A 25,050-nucleotide genomic window follows, 5' to 3' on the forward strand; every position below is an offset into this window, starting at 1 on the left:
TGCAGGAAATCTGCAATGGCAGGAAAATATCAGTTTGGGACAAGAATGTGATATAAAAGAACTTGAGCAAGAAGGAGTGTATAAATATTTGGGAATTGATGAAGGATCAACAATAAAACATGAATAAATGTGAATAAAACTTAGGAAGGAATACTCAAGACTTAAATTAATCCTGAAAACAGCATTGACATCTAGGAACAAAATCCAGGCTCTAAACCAATTTTCTCTTCTTTTTCTAACTTACAGTTTTGGAGTAATTGACTGGCCCCAAAATGTGTTGGATAGTTTAGATAGGAAAACAATGAGGATGCTTCATGCTCAACGCATGATTTATAAAAATCAGTGCATACCAATATTATATATTCCCCTTTCCGAAGGAGGGATGGGCCTCCTTGAAATTGATTACATGTATAGATCTGCAATCGTGGGACTCCACACATATCTGCTGATCTCACAAGACCCAAACTTAGTGAAAGTTTTGAAACATGAAGAAAATAAATCTAAAATGACTTCTGCTTAATCTAGCAGAAACTTATCGGCATCAAGCAAGAATGGAAATCAAACCCGAAGTAGATAAAAAACAGGCAGCAACTGAATGTGCCAAAAACAAAAGAAAGAATATAAGGTGAAGGATCAGATGGAGAAGGCAAGAAATGTGGAAAAAGCATAAATATAGTTGCAAGTATAGAAAACTTCTGGAAGAACCCCATGTTGATCAGGAACGAACACAGGAATGGTTAAGGAGCGGCGAATCCAAACCAAGAGATGAAAGGTTAATACTGGCGGTCCAAGATAGTGGGCTGTATACACATTGGTTTATAAAGTCCATTGAACATGTGGGATGAACAGATAAATGTAGATTTTGTAAAACCGAAATGGAAACAGTTCCACACCTCATTGCTGGTTGTGACATACTAATGGCAGAAGGACTGTATACTGAAAGGCATAATAATGTGGCGAGACTGTTGCACTGGAGATTGTGCAAACATTATGGTACTGAAGTGGCCTAAAAACACTGGAAACATGACCCACAAAGCACTATAGAAAATGAAGTCTACATCACATGGGACCATCCATTACCAACTGTTCAAACGATAGATGCTAGAAAAACAGATATAGTGGTCCAAGAAAAGAAGACAAGAGTAGCATTGATCATTGAAATCACCACACCCAGTGACTACAGTGTCTTGTATGCAGAGAGACGCAAAGTCATAAAATATCAGGATCTGCAGGGTGAAATGAGAGCAGTGTGGAAGAAAGATACCCAGACAGTTCCAATAGTAGTAGGAGCAACGGGTCTTATAAAAAAGAATTTACAGTCATATTTAGATATGTTACCAATACATGTAACTCCAGATGAACTGCAGGAGGAGTCATTACTGGGCACATTGCAGGTGCTGCGAAGAGCACTACTGGCTGACATCAAAGAGTGAAACAATACTAATTTCATGAACTTTAATCATACTTTGACTTAGGAAGGGGTCCATTCCCATCATGGTATTAGAAACCCAAAGACTTGGAGAAATTAAAATCATGCAATGTAAGGGAATGGATACAGTACCAGATATTCATGTACCATTACTGTGTCCCCAGGGATATGGCATGGCACAGACACATTCCCCAAACTCTGTGGACAACTATCATGTATTATCCACCTGGTGTGTGGGAATACACATTTGTCTGGCAGGGGGTTCTTCAGCTATCAGGCACATGTACCCATTTTGCAAACATCTGGGTTCTGCAGATGTCAGACACCTATGAGGAGGTCACCCTACACCACATATGCACTGCTCTCTGTTATTGTGTACCCCAGATGTTCCTGGAATGTTCACATGCACCTGTAGTAGCACTCGCCTATTTGTCAGATGCTGGCTGGATGACATGTTATAGTAACGTTGCCCATAGAGGACACCCATCAGTTGATGGCAGTGATGTCTGTGAACACATAACAATACAGTCTGTCACAGCAGTCAGGCCATGTCTGGAAGTCCTGGTATCATCTCAGGTTACTAGGCTATGGGCCGTGAGCATACATATGCCTAGCCCACGTTAGCACATACGTATGCAAGGCAGCAGCTGATGTCCCAGTCCAACAGGGACACAGGTGGTATCTCAAGGGTGTATGTGCTGTTAACCATCTAGTTGGCCAGGTTATGCCTGCAAAGGTTTAGGTAGCTACCCTGTCTGACGTGGACAGGGTGCCCATTCCACTGCAGGTTGCTTGTGTGCGACACATACGTGAGCTGTCCATAAGGCAGTCCAGGTCACTCATTGGGTTGAGTGTGTGTGTGTTACCACAATGGAGCATGGCTTGCAGTTGTACAGCTATGATAGCAATGTGGGGTCTGTGATTGTCGTGCATGCCACAGTGACATTACCCCTGAGGAGTATGTATGACACTGGATAGAGGGTTGGCATTATAGCCTAATACCAAGACAGGCCATTCAGGTAGCCACGGGGGTGCAGGGGTTAGCATTACCGCCTCACAGCAAGAAGTTCTCTGGTTTGATCCTTGGCTGCGGTGCCTTCTGTGTGGAGTCTGCATGTCCTCCCTGTGGTCTCGTGGGTTTCCTCTGGGTGCTCCGGTTTCCGTCCACATCCCAAAGACATGCTGCAGGTGGACTGAATACTCTAAATTGGCCCTAGGAGTGAGTGCGTGTGTGTGTGTGTGTGTGTGTGTGTGTGTGTGTGCCTTCTGTGGAAGGTTGGGTGCCGGGCTGGCAATTTGACACCATAAAACTCCACTGCCAATCATGAGCGGATAGGTGATCTGCAGTGGCGACCCCTAACTGGGAAAAGCCGAAAGATAGAAAACCAAGACTGGACATTCAGCACCTACATTGGAAAGCATGTTTATATTAATGTTCATTTTCCATTTTTATATTGTTACTTTTATTTACCGATGTAGTTATTGACATTTGCAAGGAACACATGCCAGACATCAAACAATATAAACCGGATCCATTTATTGTTAGTCAAAAAGGTCAAGTTTAAGCATAACTGAGCAGTTTTGCACAGTGTGGGATGGAGCTCAGCATTGATTAAATGAAATATGAGATATATACAGCAGTCTAATAGCAGATCCTCAATGGCTGAATGATTAGGCACCGGCACTTGTACATTAGGTGCAAGGGTTGAATCATGACCATTTGGCTTTTTACACGTTATAGGGAAATGTTGTAAATGTTTAATTTGTTTTGTATATATTACAATATGTTAACTGTGGTGGTCCAGCTTGACCAGAAGCCCATTTGCACTGGAGACCCGAGTATAACAGCCCCAGTTACACACAAGTGTCCAAAACTATTACAGTTACAGGAATAGATAACGTAGTTAAATGCATAAATTTAGGAGATGTAATAAAATAGATGCACCTAAGAATGAAGCAACATTACTGAAAAATAAGTTACAATACTGTTGTATTTATCTAAGCAGTAATTAGCTTGCTATGCAAAGCTAAGGGCAGCAACAAAATAATCACATGTAGCAAGCCTCAAACCCAGGACTCTCTGCACCAAAGAGAGCACTGCACCAGTATGCCAAATCAGCTGTGGGCATTTAGTGTTTATTTTAAAATATATCATGCAGTGCAGTGATGTAACATTAGGGAAAAAATATCCCTCTAACAATTATTGAACCCAGGACCCTCTGCAACAAAGTCAGAGCATTGCAACATTATGCCAAATCAGCTGTGGGTATTTAGTGTTCATTTTTTAATTATAACTTGCAGTACAATGATGTAACATTAGGGGAACAGCTACACCCCTACCAGGTATTAACTTCAGGACCCTCTAAACCAGAGTCGGGGCAACACACCACTATGACAACTAAGCTGTAAGGGATTACCTCCATTCCTGTACATATATCATAAGTAACAGTGATGTAACGACAGGGATAACATACACCTCCGCCAAATATAGAAACCTGAAACATCTGAACCAAAGCTCAGTGCAATATACCGGGGAATTACCGGTGTTTGTACCAAGACAACCTGATTCCCTGTGACACAACTTCCACATATAATGGCATAAATGACAACTTATTTGGGCCTGTGATGCAGACACTGGCCTGGTACACAGTCAAATGAATGCTGATGGATGTATGGGATGCCTACAAAATCAGGTACACTTGACAACTGCACAGACTGTTGCAGAATGTGCACAGATGTGTCCTGGCATGGTTGTTATCAAACCTATTCTGTGTGCTGAAGTACTGGCAGGTCAGTGCAGATTGACCTTAGAAACTCATGACATACAGGTCAGTGTCACACTCCATAGACATCCAAACACACATGTCCATGCTAATCCTGTGTAACACACAGTATGCGTGCACATATATCCCGCAAATACACATCCCATAATAATGACTTAGTACCTCTGTTACATTCCTAGCATGTCTCACATCAGGACACAACATTTACATGCTTGGCAGTACAACATAGAAATAAATGAGCCCTGCAATGTCCAGCAGAAATGGTTTTTGATAGCACAGTCACTGCCACCCACAGCAGCACATCAAAGGACATGAGGGGGGAATATATGTCACAAATACCGTTGTAAAACAATGGAACCTCCTGCCATCTGACCTAACCTCACTTCCATCCCCTCGTCTCTTTAAACAAAGTCTTAAGAAACACCTTAGAACTCACTGGCTATGCCCTTGTTGTTACCCAGACTGATCCTCTGGGTTTCTCTTTCTCATCTCTTGACTTCCTACTGTCCTCCACTCTTTCCTGTCTACTCTTCTGAATTAATAGCACCTACAAACTGTCTCTATTACTTAGCACCAATTACATATCTTCTCTACTTGGCTATGAATGTACCCTGAAGGTAGTATTCCTGCCATTTTCTTAATCTCTTCCTTTTTGTAGTGTTACTACCTAACCCTTTGGAAATGGTAACTGTCTGCAGAATACTAGAATAACCAAGGATTTAAATGTATTGTAATAATGTATTGGGGTTCACTTGATATTCAAACTGTCTGCAGTATACTAGAATAACCAAGGATTTAAATGTATTGTAATAATGTATTGGGGTTCACTTGATGTTCATACTGTAAAATGATCTGAAGGTGAATGTTGTATTTATTATAATGTGTCACATAGTCTTCCTAGAATTTTAAAATGTAATACCTTTTTTGACATTTTTTGTGTGGTGGTGGTTTGTTTATATGTGGAGCTTTTCTCCCCGGGCCTCTACTGAAAAAGGAAATATATCCAGCTGGACTAGCCCGGTCAACAAATGTAAAATAAATGTAAAATAAATAAATAAATATGTCCTAAATGTCCTCTACCACTCACTGGATGGCACTACTACTTAACATACATACCAGAGGCTCATACCACACCTGGACTGTTATGAGTACACACACCCTGGCCATGCTGTGATACAAGAACTGACACTGCCCCCTCACTGACATATAAAGCATGCAGTACCACAATGTCGTCACACTCCCCACTAGGAGTCCTGGCCAGAATCCAGCAGCTGTGGCCTGCTACACATGCACGGCTAACTGCTACAGACCTAACATACCTCTCAAACACCTAGGGCAGAGCATCCACAACACAACCATACATAAAGTGCTGGTGGGGGACTTCTCAGGTGACAGGGACAAGTGTCGCAGTCTCCCCTTACAAACATACACAGCTGATACACCAGCATAAAATGCAGCATCATGCACATCTAGACAGAAAGGATGTATGAAACACACATCTGCCTGTCAGCTCACTGGCCCCAACACACATTGTTAAACAGTACACTGCTACAGAATCTGAAGGTCTGTTAACAATGGGCACACAGCATGAAGCACTGTGGAAATAACACATCAGTCCATACATTGGACAGTATCTCTACATACTCTTTATGATGCTGTAGCTCCCACACCTCGATAATATCCTACTGACAGGCCAAGAAAAGGGGGAGGCCTACATGAAGCCCTTAATTATAGCATTGTGTTGCCATGCCATTGGTTAATGACAACACAGCCCAGCTGTTCAGGATGCTAGTAGCAAGTGGGAGTCACTCATTGCTGCACAGGCAATCACCTGTTCCTGAGCATCACCTACAAAAGGCAAGCAGCTGCCTATGGTAAACAGCTCTGACACCTTCTTCTTGAAGACAGGCTGCCATTTCCTGGGAGACCACCACTTGATTTCTTCCACAAAGGAGTACAGCAGTATACCAGGTATGTCACACCATTACACATGGAATTAATGCAAATGGGGGAATGCAGACATGGGATATAGGAATCTGAAAAGTAGGCTTCAACAACATTTAATGTAATGACATGTTGCTGTTATTCTGCTGTCCAGCACTTATGGCCATCAAAAACTAACCAAACTGAAAACTATTAAACTTAATCCAAAAAGAAGGAAATAATACACTCCAACAACAGGAATATAGTTAGCGCTTTCATTTACTATTTCAGCAAACTTCTTCAGACAACTGACAAATGAATTAATCACCATTTAAATAGACAATCATAATTATGACATCATAAATTAAGTACTTAAATATAAGCCAACATTTAAAGAACCCACAGGCCATTCATTTTAGAAATCAGAAATACAAATATACAAATACATAAAAATACAAATATATAAATATTCAAACCATCATACTCCTAAAATATATGTATATATATTCATATAAATACAAAAATAAATATGAATATAAAAATATTTATATACACATAAAGGAAAAGATCATCTCAGCAAAGCCCTCAATTTTAAAATACTTTTAAAAGAAATAGCTTCATTTAATCCTGGTTCCCTAACAGCATTCAGTTTTATTTGCCAAATCACTTCTTTCTCATCCAGTTTTAAATCACTAGGACCTCCCCTTTCATTTTCATTAACTTTTTCTAAAACTAAAAAATTGAATTCATGTAAGGGGTAGGATTTAATATGCCTAGCCAAGGCATTTTTCAAATCTAATCTGCCTATAGCATATATATGTTCATAGATCCTATTTTTCAAAGGCCTTTCATATAAAAAGCTGGACAACAATTACATAATCCCAAATAAACAACTCCCTTAGTATTGCAATTATATTTTTCCTTAATAGGAAAGCAAAATTTCCCTAGGGTAACTTGTTTTGTCACTTTTATATATTTACACCACTTGCATGACCCACATTTGGACATACCACAATGGGGGCCATACACTTTAGGTGGATTACTTTCCAATAACATCTTCAAATTCCTGCCTCTCCTAAAAACAAACTTAGGTGATGGATCCAAATTTTTATTTATCAAATTATCCTCCATTAGGAAAAAACAATTTTTATTAATAATTGATTGCAACCTATATGCATCCATGGAGAAAGTAGTAATGAAACTGATTTTAAAATTATCGCTATTGGAAGTACTCTGAACTTGGACAATATCACTTGGCTCACTACTACTGGTATTCAAACTGGCACAATGAATATCATTATAAACACCTTCATGTTGTTTATCTACAACTGACAACAATGGTGTGAATGTGCCTGACAATCATTTATTACTTGCTTCCTTAAGTTTATCGATTAGGGACTTTGGATAACCCCGCTTGAGAAACATGTCCTTAAGAAGGTTACATTCATCCTTAAAATCCCTATCCAATGTGGTCATTCTGGCTGCCTGAACCAATTGACCCTTAACTACACTCCTCTTCTGAGAAAAAGGATGGCAACTAGAAAAATGTAGAAATGCATTAGAATAGGTTTGTTTCCTGAATATCCTAGAAATGTATTGTTGTTCACAACATAATTTAATTAATTCAATATCCAAGTAGGAAATCTTATGAAGTTGGAAGTCCCATGTAAACTGTAGAAAGTCAGTGAACCCAGTGATGTGGTCGATGAATGTCTTTGCAGACTCAATGTCTCCCCTCCAAAGGATGAATATATCGTCCAAGTAACGGGTGTACCATGTGGCCCTTTCTAAAAACAAATTATCCTGAAACAAGAAATGTTTCTCCCAATAGGCCATCACCACATTCGCAAAAGTGGACCCACAAGGGGATCCCATGGCCACACCAGTTCTTTGTAAATAAAATTGTTTATTAAAGAGGAAATAATTATTACCCAAAATCAGTTCTAATAAATAGATAATAAGGTCAATACTGGACCCATCCACACGATGCTCTAACAAAAATTCTCTGACCCACTCACATCCAATATCCTGAGCATCTATAGTTAAAAAATTAACATCATCTCTAAAGGGAATGTTGTTAAATATTTGCCTTTCATTTTTCAAAATTTCTTTTAATTTTACATCCACAAATTTAGCACATGCATATGTAATTCATTGCCTTCCATCAATTATAGGTCAAAATGGAGGATTATCCATGTTCTTATGAATTTGTGGTAACCCAAATAAAATGGGTATCAAAGGATGTGGGATAGTAAAATAATTAAATAAATCAAGATCAATTCTGTCATCCAAAAATAAGTCATGAATAAATTCATACATAGGCATCATTATCCAATAATAAGGACATACGTTGTATATAATCACTATTATCCATAAAGACAAGGCCATCACCTTTGTCTGGTTTAAGAATACGTATGTCTGCAAATTTCAGGTTAAATACCAAATCTCTTTCATTTTTTGTTAAATTAAAGGTATTAATATTGTACAATCTTTTATTATTGTACAAAGACCTAAAATCATTCTCACATATTCTCACAAACAGTGAGATAGATGGATGTAAGGGAGGGTTGAAAATACTAGACACTCTAAAGTCAGAAATTAAACTACTATTTGGTCCTAATAAAACATTTAAATTCAATTTCCTAGTGAAAGATTTTAAGTCAAGTATGCTCATAGCCAAATCACCCCTAGATGATGGTGCAAAAGTAAGGTCTTTGGATAAAATATATATAAGTAGTGGGTTAGGTATATAACTAGAAAAATTAAAGACTTTAAAATCATGAGTACTATTCCATAGTATTAACATTTTATTCCTATCACAACTAGGAGGTCCAGTGGTTTCACAAAAGGAAGTGTCAACAGGGAAATCACATGTTAAGGGAACATTCACCTCTTCTTCCTGTTCTGACCCTTCTTTCTCCAATGTTGATGTTGATATACCTGGTTCTGATGACCTCTGTTGTTCTTCCTGTTCTGAAAACCCTGAGGTGATGCTCCATGTAAATTATTAATATTAGCATTATTAACCCCAGTGTTATTAGGTTGTCTATTGGCTAACCTACCACTACGCCTTACAACCGGAGTTTCAATTACTGTGTCATCATCAAAAATACCACCATCTATGACATTATCAACATCATTATTACCACAAACATTGTTAGTGGCAGTGTTAGAAACACTGGGACCATCATTCATGTCCCTAACCATATTAGGAGTAGTAAAACTAGGAGGCATAGGATAGGCTAAATTCTTACTATAAGCATTAGCATCCCTCTTCAGTTTTTTCATTTTACCCTCTTTAATTTTGGATAGGGCATTGTCTATACTTGAAAAAATATGTACAAAATCATACCTGTATCTAGAAAAATCTTTATCGGAGCGAATTTTAGAGTCCAAAGTACTAAGGTCCACTTTTAAAATCTCAAGTTCGTTAAAATAATTCTTGACCAATGCCTGCATAAATTCAACACCTTGCCGGTCAAACAAATTAAGTAGATCCTTGTGGAAACTGGATTGCCTAAGGCCTTTGGGAACTTGTTGTCTACGAATACATTCGTTAAGATATTGTATTTCCAGTTGCAGTTTTTTAAAACGAAATAGTTTCAAATCGAAAACCTTCAAGTTACTAATCAAATTTGTATCAGTAACATTGTTATTGAAATTAGGAGAAGCAGTTAAGTTATTGTCGAAGCAGCCAGTGACATCCTTTAACCATTCATTCAAATTAGGAAGAGTAAAGGCAGTACTTACAAAGCCATTTCGGTTAAAATCCATTGTGTTGCTAGTGTCATCAATATTAGAGTTCAATTCCAAACGACCTTCCACTAAATTCTGTTCATTTATATGTACGCAAGTCTCTGAGGGCGCTGAGACAGATCCAGACCCGCCTGGTCTGTGAAATACATCAGCTACATTTAATAAACAATTTTATTTACAAAGAACGGTGTGGCCATGGGATTCCCCTTGTGGGGCCACTTTTGCGAATGTGGTGATGGCCTATTGGGAGAAACATTTCTTGTTTCAGGATAATTTGTTTTTAGAGAGGGCCACATGGTACACCCGTTACTTGGACGATATATTCATCCTTTGGAGGGGAGATATTGAGTCTGCAAAGACATTCATCCATCGACCACATCACTGGGTTCACTGACTTCCTACAGTTTACATGGGACTTCCAACTTCATAAGATTTCCTACTTAGATATTGACTTAATTAAATTATGTTGTGAACAACAATACATTTCTAAGATATTCAGGAAACAAACCTATTCTAATGCATTTCTACATTTCTCTAGTTGCCATCCTTTTTCTCAGAAGAGGAGTGTAGTTAAGGGTCAATTGGTTCAGGCAGCCAGAATGACCACATTGGATAGGGATTTTAAGAATGAATGTAACCTTCTTAAGAACATGTTTCTCAAGCGGGGTTATCCAAAGTCCCTAATCGATGAACTTAAGGAAGTAAGTAATAAATGATTGTCAGGCACATTCACACCATTGTTGTCAGTTGTAGATAAACAACATGAAGGTGTTTATAATGATATTCATTGTGCCAGTTTGAATACCAGTAGTAGTGAGCCAAGTGATATTGTCCAAGTTCAGAGTACTTCCAATAGCGATAATTTTAAAATCAGTTTCATTACTACTTTCTCCATGGATGCATATAGGTTGCAATCAATTATTAATAAAAATTGGTTTTTCCTAATGGAGGATAATTTGATAAATAAAAATTTGGATCCATCACCTAAGTTTGTTTTTAGGAGAGGCAGGAATTTGAAGGTGTTATTGGAAAGTAATCCACCTAAAGTGTATGGCCCCCATTGTGGTATGTCCAAATGTGGGTCATGCAAGTGGTGTAAATATATAAAAGTGACAAAACAAGTTACCCTAGGGAACTTTTGCTTTCCTATTAAGGCAAAATATAATTGCAATACTAAGGGTGTTGTTTATTTGGGATTATGTAATTGTTGTCCAGCTTTTTATATCGGTCACACTGAAAGGCCTTTGAAAAATAGGATCTATGAACATATATATGCTATAGGCAGATTAGATTTGAAAAATGCCTTGGCCAGGCATATTAAATCCTACCCCTTACATGAATTCAATTTTTTAGTTTTAGAAAAAGTTAATGAAAATGAAAGGGGAGGTCCTAGTGATTTAAAATTGGATGAGAAAGAACTGATTTGGCAAATAAAACTGAATGCTGTTAGGGAACCAGGATTAAATGAAGCTATTTCTTTTAAAAGTATTTTAAAATTGAGGGCTTTGCTGAGATGATCTTTTCCTTTATGTGTATATAAATATTTTTATATTCATATTTATTTTTGTATTTATATGAATATATATACATATATTTTAGGAGTATGATGGTTTGAATATTTATATATTTGTATTTTTATGTATTTGTATATTTGTATTTCTGATTTCTAAAATGAATGGTCTGTGGGTTCTTTAAATGTTGGCTTATATTTAAGTACTTAATTTATGATGTCATAATTATGATTGTCTATTTAAATGGTGATTAATTAATTTGTCAGTTGTCTGAAGAAGTTTGCTGAAATAGTAAACAAAAGCGCTAACTATATTCCTGTTGTTGGAGTGTATTATTTTACTTATGGCCATCATGTATAGCACTGTCAGCATTGACATATCACATTTCTGGCCCCTGAGTCACCACGGCAACGGTTAGCTCACATATCATGAATAATGGAATGTTAGTAAGTAGTGGTCGATACAGCTGGCATATCACATCATGTACTGTCAAGTGAGCCCCTCTCAGTGTCTGAATGTCATACAAACTTAGTTTAAGTATTGTCCTGATGTCCATTAACATTCCCGATGTACCTTTCCTAGATCCCTGTGTACTCCACAGCTGTATCTCATTGCCTGACACCTATGGCTAGCATACCTAGTGACTCCCTGCTGCAGGACAGCAGGTCATAGGCAGTAGCATTGGGGAGACACTGGCTTACCCTCAGCAGTGGGCACATAGGGGCCATACAATGTAAGGCAATGATTAAAGTAGTGGATATTAATGTACTATTAATATGTTCCAGGGGTATGGCATGTCACACACACATTCCCTGAACACTGGAGACAACCATTGCTTATTGCCCAACTGCTGTGTAGAAGTCCACATTTGTCTGGCAGGGGGTTATATCTATCAGGCACATGTACACATTCTGCAGATATACGGGTACATCATATGTCAGACACTTACCAGGACGACACCCCATACCAGATATGCAGTTCCCTCTGTTATTGTGTAGCACAGATGTTGCAGGTATGTCCTTGTGCATCTGTAGTAGCACTCACCTATTTGTTGGAAGTAGTCCAGATGACATACTACTGTAATCTTTCCCTTAGGGGACACACAACAGTTGATGGCAGTGATGGATGTGGACAAACACCAACACATTCTGTCACACCACCAAGCCATAAATGGTATCCCTGGTACCATACGAGGTTACATGGCATATGGACCCTGAGCACCCATATGCCCAGGCTGGCTGTTAGCCCATGTGCATGCATGCCAGTACCTGCTACCCCAGTCCAACAGGGACACAGGTGCTATCCTAAGGGTGTATGTGGAGTTAACCATCCACTGATGCAGGTTCCACCTGCAATGGTGTTAACAGCTAACCTGCCTGATATGGACAGGGTGACCATTCCACAGCAGGATGAGTGTGTGGTATACACATCCGAGCTGCCAACAAGTACAGTTGCTGTCACACACCGGGTTGATGGCATGTGTGTGTGTGTGTGTGTGTGTGTGTGTGTGTGTGTGTGTGTTAACATAGTGGGGCATGAGTTGCACCTGTGTAGTATTCACATCATTGTGGTTTCTGTGATTGCCTTACATGCCACATTGATTTCACCCCTGTGGATTATGTATGACACCAGGTAGACTGTTGGCCTTACAGGTTATTATTCTATGGTAGATGTTTGAGGCCCTGGTATTGCCTGGTCTAGAAACTCATTGATGTCCCCAGCTGCTGCATGTGCTGTGTGATGTGATTGATGAACAGGGAATCGTAGACAAAACAGGGCCTTACTGCCGGGGAATACAGGGATATTTACACCCCATGTTCCCTGATGGTATGCTCATATGTATGTCTTGGGCTATGTAGCAGCATTACCTTACAACAGATGCAACCTTGTAGTGATAGGTCTTGGTGCCAAACACCTGTGTCCACAGATGCCTCACGACCAATTGCATGCCTAGGATGTATTTAGTACTGTGATAATATGTGCGGTTGTCACTCTCCTCAAAGGGGTTGACAATGGATGTTGTGGTATGCGGCCGTCCATGTGTCTGTTAACAGTCATCTATCTGTGTGAGACCCTCCTAGGCAGATGTCTACATCATTAGGGAATCTGGTGACAGCACACAGCATGCAGTCTTCCGCAGACATAGTTGGACATGGGGTAATGGGTGTTCCTGCACCACAGGGGTGTACATCACACATAACAGGGGTCAGTACACAGATCAACAGGTTACTCTGCGAGATATGGATAAACCACTTGGGCATGATTCTCCTATGTGGCACAGGTGGGTTGTGTCTGTGCACCACTGTAATACCCCTATGGTAACATATGGTGTGATGCATACATGGAAGTGTTATATCTATAATGGGTAGGTGGGTTATGCTGTCACAAGTTTTCTTCAGGTCAAGGTAGGTGGTTTGTAGTGTCATTCCTCCATCCCTGCATATGGTGACTGTGTCATACAGGTCAACTGAGTGTGACAGACATGACCCCTTCCTGGACAATGCCTGTCCGTGATGGAGTGTGTGCAAGTTGCCAGTGTCATGGTTAATGGGTTCCAATATAAACCATGCCATGGCCTTGCAGAAAAGCATAGTTAGGCTGCTTGGTGTATCATGTGACTGAATGGTGTTCACCACACACCATACTCTGGAGGGGGTGACAGTATTCGTCCAAATGGCTGGGACAATGGCAGTGGGCATCCCTCCTTTGAATACAGTATCCTATGGTGTTACAAGGTTATAGTTTGGGCCATGTGGGATGCACCCTGTGATGTGGTTGTGTCCCATGGCAGATGTAAACCATGAAGTTCAGCTAACAGTGGTGAACTGTTCCCACCATTTAGGAGATGGGTGAGTTTGTGTGGACATCCTGATATACTGATGGTGAAGAGAGGGGGTGGTGCCTACACCAACTGTGTTAGCCATCCAATATGCCATACCAACAGCACTGGCATAGCTGGTGTCCATGACCACCACAAGTGAGCAGATGCAGGTGCACCCTGTGATGTTGCAGACATATGTGCAGTAGGGGAGAGGACTGTCTGCAGTGGATGTAGACAAAGTAAGCTCATTGTTTGTGGTGCAGGTGTACAGAACTGATCTCATTCTCACATACACGCTATGGAGACATTGGTCCAGAATGGGCAACTGCCCCTTCTTTGTGTCGGACATGTGTACATATCCTGGCAGAAGAAGGTGTATGCCTGTAGTGTATAGTATATTACATGCATCTATAGAAATGCACATATAGTGCTTGTGTGTATGTGTGCCTATTGCTGCCAGTCTTTGATGAGGTGTTGAGGGCTGTGTGGCTGTGTATACACCCACCCCAGGAGGATGTACTACACATGTTGGAGGTGTATGTATGGCTGACAGTAGCTAGACAGGTATTGTGGGAGATGGTGAGTGCAAACATGACCGCTTGATGTTAGTGTTGTCATAGATGATGACACTAAGTATGCTGCAGTGGTAACCTCTGTTGTATATTTTCAACTGCACTATACTTTCAACTCATGTGTGGGTAGCTCCTAGCTGCACTGAGGTGTTTGTAATTGGACTGATGACATCTCTCCGAGCAGTTGTGTTCTGTCATGGGTACACCTTACAATGCATATTACAGCAATTAAAGTGACCCAGGTTCAAGGTACAGACACAACTCCTAATACAGTTGATGATTTCCATACAGGCAGAATGGGATTACTGGTCACATGTGGTGGGTGGCAGCTAGCTGTCATCTGCATAGTTGTGTGCTGTAAGTGGTTAACTACCCAAGCAGTGTCTCCATTGCATCATACTGGCTGTACAGCATGGAGGTGTTTATGTGTCTCATATTTACTGAAACACCATGTCCCATGCCATTACCGGCTTCCCCTTTATTTTCTGAATGTATGATAGGATGCTTGACCAGGTAAGGCTGGGGTGCTCTCTACAGCTGTGAACCATGGTGTGTGTGACTGCACAGATGTCTGCAGTTCCCAGGGTTAAGAATGCTTGCAATGAGGTCTGTTACCGTTTAGCAGCATGGTCTTCAATGTGTGCCGCACTGACAGTTGTATGTTGGTATTAATTACCTTACCACAATTACTAATGGGGTCACTATGGGGCTGCCGACAACCAGTGTCAGACCCATGAAGACCTGTGAAGACAGATGGAGGCCATCACTTGCAGAGCATCATGGTCTGTTTATCATATAATCCCACAATCACAGGTACTGGTACACTGGGAATATCACAAGATGAAAGGGGCACATATTAAGGCCAACAATTTCATGACTGTATTGCGCCATATGTCTGGGTGACAGCAGAATGCTGTTTAAGGCTAGGGACATACCTGACTGGGACACAATCAGTGTGCTCACTCCTGTCTCACTGCATATAGTCCAGGACTGTACATGTCTTACCAGGAACACCTACAGGTACTGTGACAGACTCATAATACCTGTTGGTGAGAGACAGCAGTGCGTATGCAATATGGTGGTGTGTGTCACCTGCCGCAACCTTGATGCAGGTGAGGACGGTTTGCATGGTACGGTGTTTGACATGAATGGGGTGTGCTTTCCTGAAAAAGGGCAGCCTGTGGTAGACAAACATGTTTCTTCGGCAGATAATTTTGCTGTCTCATATGTGATTCTGGCCTGTTGTGCTATAATGCTTACAGAGTTATGCTCGCATATATGGGGCAAATGTTGAAGGGATGAACATAACATTACCATCTTGGCATGCTACAGCCTACCTGTGGTAAAACTGTCAGATACAGAGTGGGGCAATCTGAATCTGGGATGTCTGCATGCAACAGGTGCTGAAGGCCATGGATAACATTTGCGGGTGTTAACTTAGCCTTTCCACTCGATGATGCTGTCTGCATAGGTACATTCCAGAATGGCCATGATGATAATGTATTGTAGTAATGACCAGGGACTTAACAGGGGTAATGTCCACCTTTAGCCTGTATGCAGTCTCTTTACCAATGTGGTAAAGCATGTACAAGCATTTTTTGACCACTGACACTACTTGTTGCCTGAGTGTGACAGTGTTATCCTCCTGAGTACCCAGGTCTGTCAACACTGTGCATGTGTTAAGGTGCAGCCATTGATGTGAGACATAGTGTGGCCATGTCCATGACATATGGTAAGATGGTACTGTTGTCTGCATTCAGCTTGAGTCCAGGACATTGGCACCATTCCATACCCACTGTATGACCCCATAGCAGTGTGTTAAAGGTGGTTTGTGTGTCTAAGACAGACAGCACATTATGTACAGTGGACACAGCCTTGGAGAGTACCTACATATGTGAGTGGTGGCAGTTTGCATTCATGTCTGCATATGTGTGGATCATTGGGTGCAGCAGCTAATCATAGGACCTCCACAGGTCTACATATTGTACACACATATGCAACACAGATTGGGTTCACCATCTTATCAAATATGGACTATGTTACACATCTTGCAGTACCGTGACAGTTTCCAGGACATACCATATCCATGGGAAGTGCAACCAACAGGACTTCCCTGGGTTTGCTAATATGACAGCTTCCTGGAGTCACATTACCTTTGCTTATGCTATTTGTCATAACATTCGGGTGCTTCTGATGTGAAATAACTGCTTTATACAACTAGTAGACAATGTTAAGGGTATGTGTGTGTCCTAAACTCTGGGGACCTCTGTATTTCTTGAGTCATTGTCACAGGTGATACCTGGCCAAACTTGGACTGCAACCTGCAGAATGGGACACATGGTGGCCATACCTCTCTCCTCTACATAATTTTGCAAAATGTCCTGATGTTTGCCACATACATTCATTCCATTCCCCATGACATTGTGGTTTTGTGGCATATATGTAGCAAAACATGACAGAGTAATGTTAAAGAATGATGATGTATATTGTCAAGTCAGAACACGTAAGCTTCAGGGGATGCATGAAAATAGATTACTTTTGGATTCAATAAATTAAGTTTATATATACATGAATACGCACACATACATAAATGAAATATTGCAAATAGCTTGTGCTTGTATTGCACAGGGACATGTTTGCACACATTTAAAGATCAATTATGAATGTTCTTTGTCAGTTAATGAGATTGCTTACTACGCTGAGGCCTATGCTGAGACAAATTTGGATATGAATATATTTTGTGAGTAAATGACTTAGACCTAAACTGGCTGAAAAAAATGTGTTATGAGCTGCAACTGACCTAGGTAATATATTTTTATTATTATTTTTTATGTTAATCACGCATGACATAACAGACCCATAGTTTTTACTGCTGGTGTATATAACAAAGCCAGAAAAATCAAACTCTGATTTCATACACAAAGACTGAAGGAAAATAATTACTTTTCTTTCAGGAGGGAAAAACATTTTTGAAAAATAGATTTGCTGTTTTACTGGTTTTGTCCTGAATTCTTACAGTTATCCAAACTGTTTATAAATGTTGCAAGAGAAAAACTGTGTTTGAAAAGCAGAGCACCTTGTTGTCCTTCTTCAAGAGAAATCTTGATGGGTGGATGGGTAATAGAAAGTTCACTCCAGTTGCTCTACTTGATACAGGCACTGTGAACTAATGTCGGGCGGCACAATGCCAGGGAACTTCTACGGGCTAGGCTTGTAAAGGCTCCAGGGCCATTAGCCTCGCAAATGCCTATGAACCTACAAACCTGCTATACTGTCTACTTTTTGTGTGTGTTGCAACAATATGTAAAGACTGAGCCTAATATTTGGCCTTTGTTCAACTCTTCTGTATGGCTTTATCCAGGTGCCTTCTATGATGGTTTGAGAGGTATGCTGGTGGTCCTAACACAGTCACACCACTGCAAGGGGATATACATACACACACACACACACACACACACACACACACACACACACACACACACACACACACACACACACCAATCATGTACTCCCATTGTTGGGAGTACAACCCCTACCTGGCTAGTTTTACCTACGTTGTTGCTATATACACAGCTCAAGTGCCGCAGAGCCTATATAGTGTAGGTGTGTCTGCCACTACTATTCAAGTAGTTGACATATGCAGGAGTGTAAGGATTGCCACTGGGGGTATGACAGGCCCTAATAATATTATAACCATCTCACCCACACTCAGAATGCTGCATGTGGACATGCATTGAAACACACATGCACATGTAGTGGGCACTTTTGTGTTTAGAAGACCTACCTAGTTACCTACACTACATACCAACATAGGTATTGCATGCGCAACAGTGGTATTGATTTATAAAATGTGTAACTTCACTTCTATGGTGGATGACATCTGTAGGCCCTGAATAGGTTGCCAATGGGAGAGTTAACAGGGTAGATCAGGCACACTAAATGGTATAACCATCACACACACACACACACACACACACACACACACACACACACACACACACACACAGGCAGGACAGCCATGCTTCTAAAGGGGATATGCATACGCACATACACTCACACAGTTGGTAGTATTCAGATTATAATCCCTATCTATCTAGTTGTCTGTGCTATAGTGCTACATACCTATCACATGCACCATGGTGGTTATCTGCTGGAGATATACCTTACAATGTCATACACCAATTAACCTCAGCAAAGCCTTTATTAATTGTGGGATACACTCACAAAATATAGGGACACTTTTCACATATTTCTCTTACATACCTAGACAACTGATAGAGTAATAGGTTTTGCGTCAGCATGATCTTTCAGTAGGGCATGACAATATTTCTGACGTCAACCCTCAATTATATGACAATGACTTGACAGAACACCTTTTGTACGAAACATAGACCACATATATGTGGCAAAAATCTGGTCATTCCTCAATAAGTTGTACGGTGGAGTGGTATGGCCTACAGAGTTTAAAACGGTGCATCTAAGGTAGATGACATCAACAGCCCCTGTGACGTAATGCCATGGGGAGTAGGTCAACAGGCCTCAAAACAGTATAACCAACCTTTGCATGGATGTCACACACACACACACACACACACACACACACACACACACACACACACACACACACTATTACAGTTGCCAGTATTGGGATTCAAACTCCTACCTATTTACATGTATTATACTGTTAAGAACTTATCACAAATGCCATGGAGCTTAGATGGCTGATGAGTGTCCAAAGGTGCTTCTAAAGTGAATGACATCAGCAGCCCTTGTAAAATAGGGCAATGGGGGGTTACTGGGTGGAGCAGACCTCAAAATGGTATAACCTACAAACACACACAGACTCAGACAAACACACATACATTTAGACACACAGTTGCCAGTACCGAAATTAGAATCCCTACCTATCAAGTTGTATTTACTATAGTGCTACGTACTTATCGCATGCGCCATGAAGCTTTGATGGCTGAAGAGTGTCCAAAGGTGCTTCTAAGGTGAATGACATCAAGTAGCCCTTGTAAAGTGGGTCAATGGGAGGTTTACTGGGTGGAACAGGCCTCAAAATGGTATGCCTTACAAACACACACAGACTGAGATACGCAATTGTCAATACTGAGATTAGAACCCCTATCTATCTAGTTCTATGTACTGTAGTGCTACTTACTTATTGCATGTGCCACGAAGCTTAGATGGCTGAAGTGTGTCTAAAGGTGCTTCTAAGGTGAATGATATCAGCAGCCCTTGTAAAGTGGGGCAATGGAGGGGTTTACTGAGTGGAACAGGCCTCAAAATGATATAACCTATAAAAACACACAGACTCAGAGACTCAGATGCAGACACACAAGCAGTTGCCAGTACTGAGATTAGACCCCTGCCCATCTAGTTGTATGTACTATAGTGCTACGTACTTATCACAAGCACCACGTAGCTTAGATGACAGAAGAGTGTCCAAAGGTGCTTCTAAGGTGAAGGACATCACTAGCCCTTGTAAGTAGGGCAATGGTAGGGTTTACTGGGAACAGGGCTCAAAATGGTATAACCTACAAACACACACACACACACACACACACACACACACACACACACACACACACAGACGCAGAGACTCAGACAGATGCAGACACACACACATACACTCAGACACACAGTTGCCAATACTGAGACTAGAACCCCTACCTATCTAGTTATATGTACTATACTGCTATGTACGTATCGCAATGGCCACGAAACTTAGATGGCTGAAGAGTATCCAAAGGTGCTTCTAAGGTGAATGACATCAGCAGCCCTTCTAGAGTGAGGTAATGGGCGAGTTACTGGGTGGAACAGGCTTTAAGTGGTATAACCTAAAAACACACCCAAAGACTCAGATACAGACGCACACACATTCAGACACAGAGTTGCTAGTACTGACATTAGAACACCTACCTATCTAGTTTGTAAGTACTATTGTGCTATATACTTATCGTATGCACCACACGCCTTATGCATTTGAAGAGTGTCTGCTACTGCTGTTGGGGTGGATGACATCAGTAGCTGCTGACAGACCACTATTCTGGAGGACACTGGTATCAGGGCCATTAAATGGGTGACCATTACACAGACATAGACCTGTTTAGTGTGCATATAGATGTAAGTGTAAATGATACAGAAACACATGCAAGGTGGGTGATGTCAGATTACAACCCATACATCACTACTATTACACAATGGAGCTCACCAAAGTACTTGCACATGCCACTGCTTACAATTGTTGTGCAAATGCCTCCACCAGTACATCACTCTATGGCTTTCAGGGTGTCTCTCTCACACACATTCTGCCTCTCTCTTTCTCTGTGTCTCTCTCCCTGTCTATATTTTATATATATATATATATATATATATATATATATATATATATATATATATATATTATATACATGTATATATTACTTAAATATATATATATATATGCAATATGACACTCCACAAATGCAGATATATCTTATGTGCCACATACAGATATACAAGGGTAATCCTGTGTGATAGGGGTGGGGAGAGACAGATAACATGTACAAGGCTGTCTGTATACAAAGGCATATATGAATAACACAGTTCTATAGTGGGATGTGTGTTCAGACATGGGGTGAAATTGTCTGTTTGTAGGAGCATGCCCAGTATGATCTTCAATAGTAACAGTGGTACCCCAGTACAGAGCTACCTGTACTCTGGCCCAGGCTTTTGTGTGCTACAGTCAAGTGGCTGATGAACCTATGTAAACAGTCCAGAAACTCAGTGATATAGTGGATAAGGGATCTCCTGGCTGTGTGCTATCCTTATTATATTAAGTGCATCATATCCTGGGGTGGGTGCACACTACATTTGACTGAGCAAATGTTTCCATAATATATGTAAAAACAAAAGTACCACTCTGGAGCTGATGTTCTACAATCCACTACGACAGTTTATTAATAATAGGACAATCCAAATGGCATAAAAAACAATCCAATACATGTAGGTCAAGCACTTTCGTTATCAAAACTTCATCCATAATATATGTGGTATATTCTACATAGCACTGTGATTTCCTGGTATGTCAGTAGCAGATTGGTCTAGATTAATGTGAGGAACCACTGACAGACATTTGTTTACTGACTGCATACAGTGCAGAGAACCTATGGTACTGCACAAATTGTTCGTGTGCGCACAATCTACGTTTGTGTGGACATTGCTTCTCCTCTCCCTTATACGTGTCTCTTGGTCCTTGTATACTGCAGTCACAAGCTTTGTCCACACTTGCCACTGTTATGTATTTGTAGTTATGGTGTGACTGGGGTAGAAGTCATAACATCACGCATGGAGTTATGGACTTCACAACTCTGACTGTACATGTTTAGCAGGTTGCCCATCATTGTGCCCCATACATCTGCTGTGGTCCACAGAAGGTTTGTGTTGCACTGTTACTATAAGGCTACATGTGTTGGCCATAGCTGTCAAACTCTTACAGACACACATCTGGACATGCGGACAAAGGTCTTAATATTTCTGATCCAAACAGATGGTTGGTAGAAGGTTTTTGTATTAGCTTTCCTTTTCTTATGGGTATGAAGTCTGCATCTCAACCTTCTGTCATTGATGTTTTCACATCAACCAATTTGGTTTACAGATAGTTTGCCAGACAAATGCAAAGTTATGACAAGCAGAACAGATACAGGAGGCATGGGTGTAGACATTCTGTGAATCCCTGTAATTCCAGGGGTATGGGAGGTGCCCACTGACTTGTTGTCAGTAATGACAAAGTAACGTGGCAGTCTTTATATTCTGGCAGTAAACTGACTTGTCCAACCCTGCTGTTGTACTAGGCACCATGTATGTTACTCAGAGCTATTTACTATCCATATGTGTGGCCCCCTGTCCCTCCAATGTCCAGCTTTCCTGGAGTAACATATATTTCTTCTTGACAGTCTGTATAACTCCTACTGTAGGTGTAGCTAACATGCATATTTCTTGCCACAGGCAGTCTGGAACCATGGACTCTGACAACCACAGCCCTATAGTTAGACCAGTAGGTCACAACAGCCACCAGTAAGTGCTGTGTACTTCCTGACAGTATTAACCACAAACATACAGAGCACATTGACTCCTGTATATTGTAGAACTGGAACAAGGTATCATGTTGGTTGTGACAGGCCTGGGAATGTGTGGTCTGCTGCTATTACTTACAAACATATATGTTACTTCAGTTCTTCACTGACTGTCCAGATGTTTGGCTCATATTTTGGTTCTATTTTTCATTACACATGTGGTTGTGTGGCAAATATTAGTGAAATCAAAGTCAGAAAATTATGACAGCAATTTGGGTTTCAGACTTCTTGCCTGCACTACAGAGAAGTCATGCTACTGCAACAGCTGTTATTGCATCAACTTTTGATGCTTTTAAGAGCAATCTTTATGGCATGTGCTTGTTTTTGAGCCTTTGCCACACATTTCTTAATGGCTTTATACAACTTTCCTGCTGTTGGAGGTTTACACCTATGTATGGGACTCCAACATTGACATCCGTGCATTTGTCCTATGACCCCGCTGTTTGTAAGCCCTTCACATAGTGCAGGGGATTTTGTTGGCACAGGGCCTACTGCATATTGTGTGGTGGGCATAACCTGGCAGTGTGTGTCTGTTGTCCCACATAGCTACCCATTGTCTGCTGCTAGCCCAGTAACCCACTCCATTCCCATGCATACATGCAGCAATGCCATGCATATGCTACCACAATGTACTACACCATTCATTTATTGTTAAGAAGGGTAACTTACCTTGTGGCAACAGAAGTTGCGAGGACAGTGCTTCAGGGTGGACTCTGTCAGATGCACACAGTACACAGACTATACATGGTAAAGTATAGGTAGTGTGATGTGTGTGTCATCATTTTTACTGTGTGTGCCAGTCAGAGAGATGTGTTGGTCCCTAGGGTGCTACTGTATGTGCTGTGTGTTGCCTCTTTGCTAAGACCAAGGTGTACTGGGCATGCCTGCATCTGCCTATAGGGACAAGGCAGTGGAACCGTGACTTGAGCATCCCAAACACATGCTCTACAATGTTCCTAGTTTGTGCATGTGCCTCATTATGGAACTCTTCAGTATGTGTGTGTGCATTTCTTTTTTTATTAGAAACTTTTCATTGGTTTTCATAAAAAACAATTAAAAGAAACTATTAAACATTTAAATTAACAAAAACTATATACATTGTCCATGACAAGAATGCTTTTGTTGTTATAATTACATTTTATCCAGCAATTATTTTAAGTTTTAACCAAGCTAATTGTGCATGTGTCTTTCTTGTAGTTCTTAAGGTTACAGTTAACCTTTCTCTATTACATACAATTCTGGCCAGTGTAAAAGCCCATGAATGAGAGGATTGTTTTACTCTTCCAATTTAAAGTGATATTTTTTTCTTGCAATTGCAAGAAGAGACCAGAGAAGTTGCACTTGTGTCCTTGGAATATAAATTGGTATCGAAGCATTAAACAATAGCAATGAGTCAGTTATTTTGCATTTGTCTGGCCATAACGCTTTTATAAAGTTTTTAAAATCCAGCCAAAATGGAGTTACAGTTTTACATTCAAGGAACATATATATCGAATCTGCACATATCGTTTCATCGCATCTCCAGCATTTAGTATTATCATTTCTTGATATCAATGCTATTTTATGTGGGGTGAGGAAGCTTTTATGTATAAATTTCCATGTGAAAATTTTCCAAGAGGGAGATGATGTGGTATTGTTTATTGATTTAAGTATTAATGTTTTCTCACTTTCTGAAAATGTATTCTTTCTGCATATCTCCACAGGGAATCTTCTGGGTATTTTAAATCAGCTCTTAGAGTTTTATATATCTTTGATAATGAAAGCACACAATGTGTTTATTTCACAAAAAAGAGAAAATATTTGCTCTGAGCATAGTGTTAGTTATCTGACATATTTTGAATTCTTTAACAATGTATTCTCTGAAAGTTTGTACATTTAACCAGTTATCTTGATTTATGTTGTATCTTGCTATGAGAAGCTAGCTTCATGTATATTATTGACTCCCAGAAATTGGTGGCAATAAACTAGTCCATTTTTCTTCATCTCTTCTATTTTTTTTTTCAAATTAAATGAGTCTAAACATCCTTTAGGAAAAGGTATGGAAAACGATAAAAAGCTAAGTTTTCCTATCGTAAAGTCCTTGTTCATTATTTTTTTGAAATTATTTACTATGTAGTTAAAAGGAATAGACCCCT

Source organism: Protopterus annectens, chromosome 16.part0 (genome assembly GCF_019279795.1).
Source record: "Protopterus annectens isolate FY-2018-M chromosome 16.part0, PAN1.0, whole genome shotgun sequence".
NCBI lineage: Eukaryota > Metazoa > Chordata > Ceratodontiformes > Protopteridae > Protopterus > Protopterus annectens.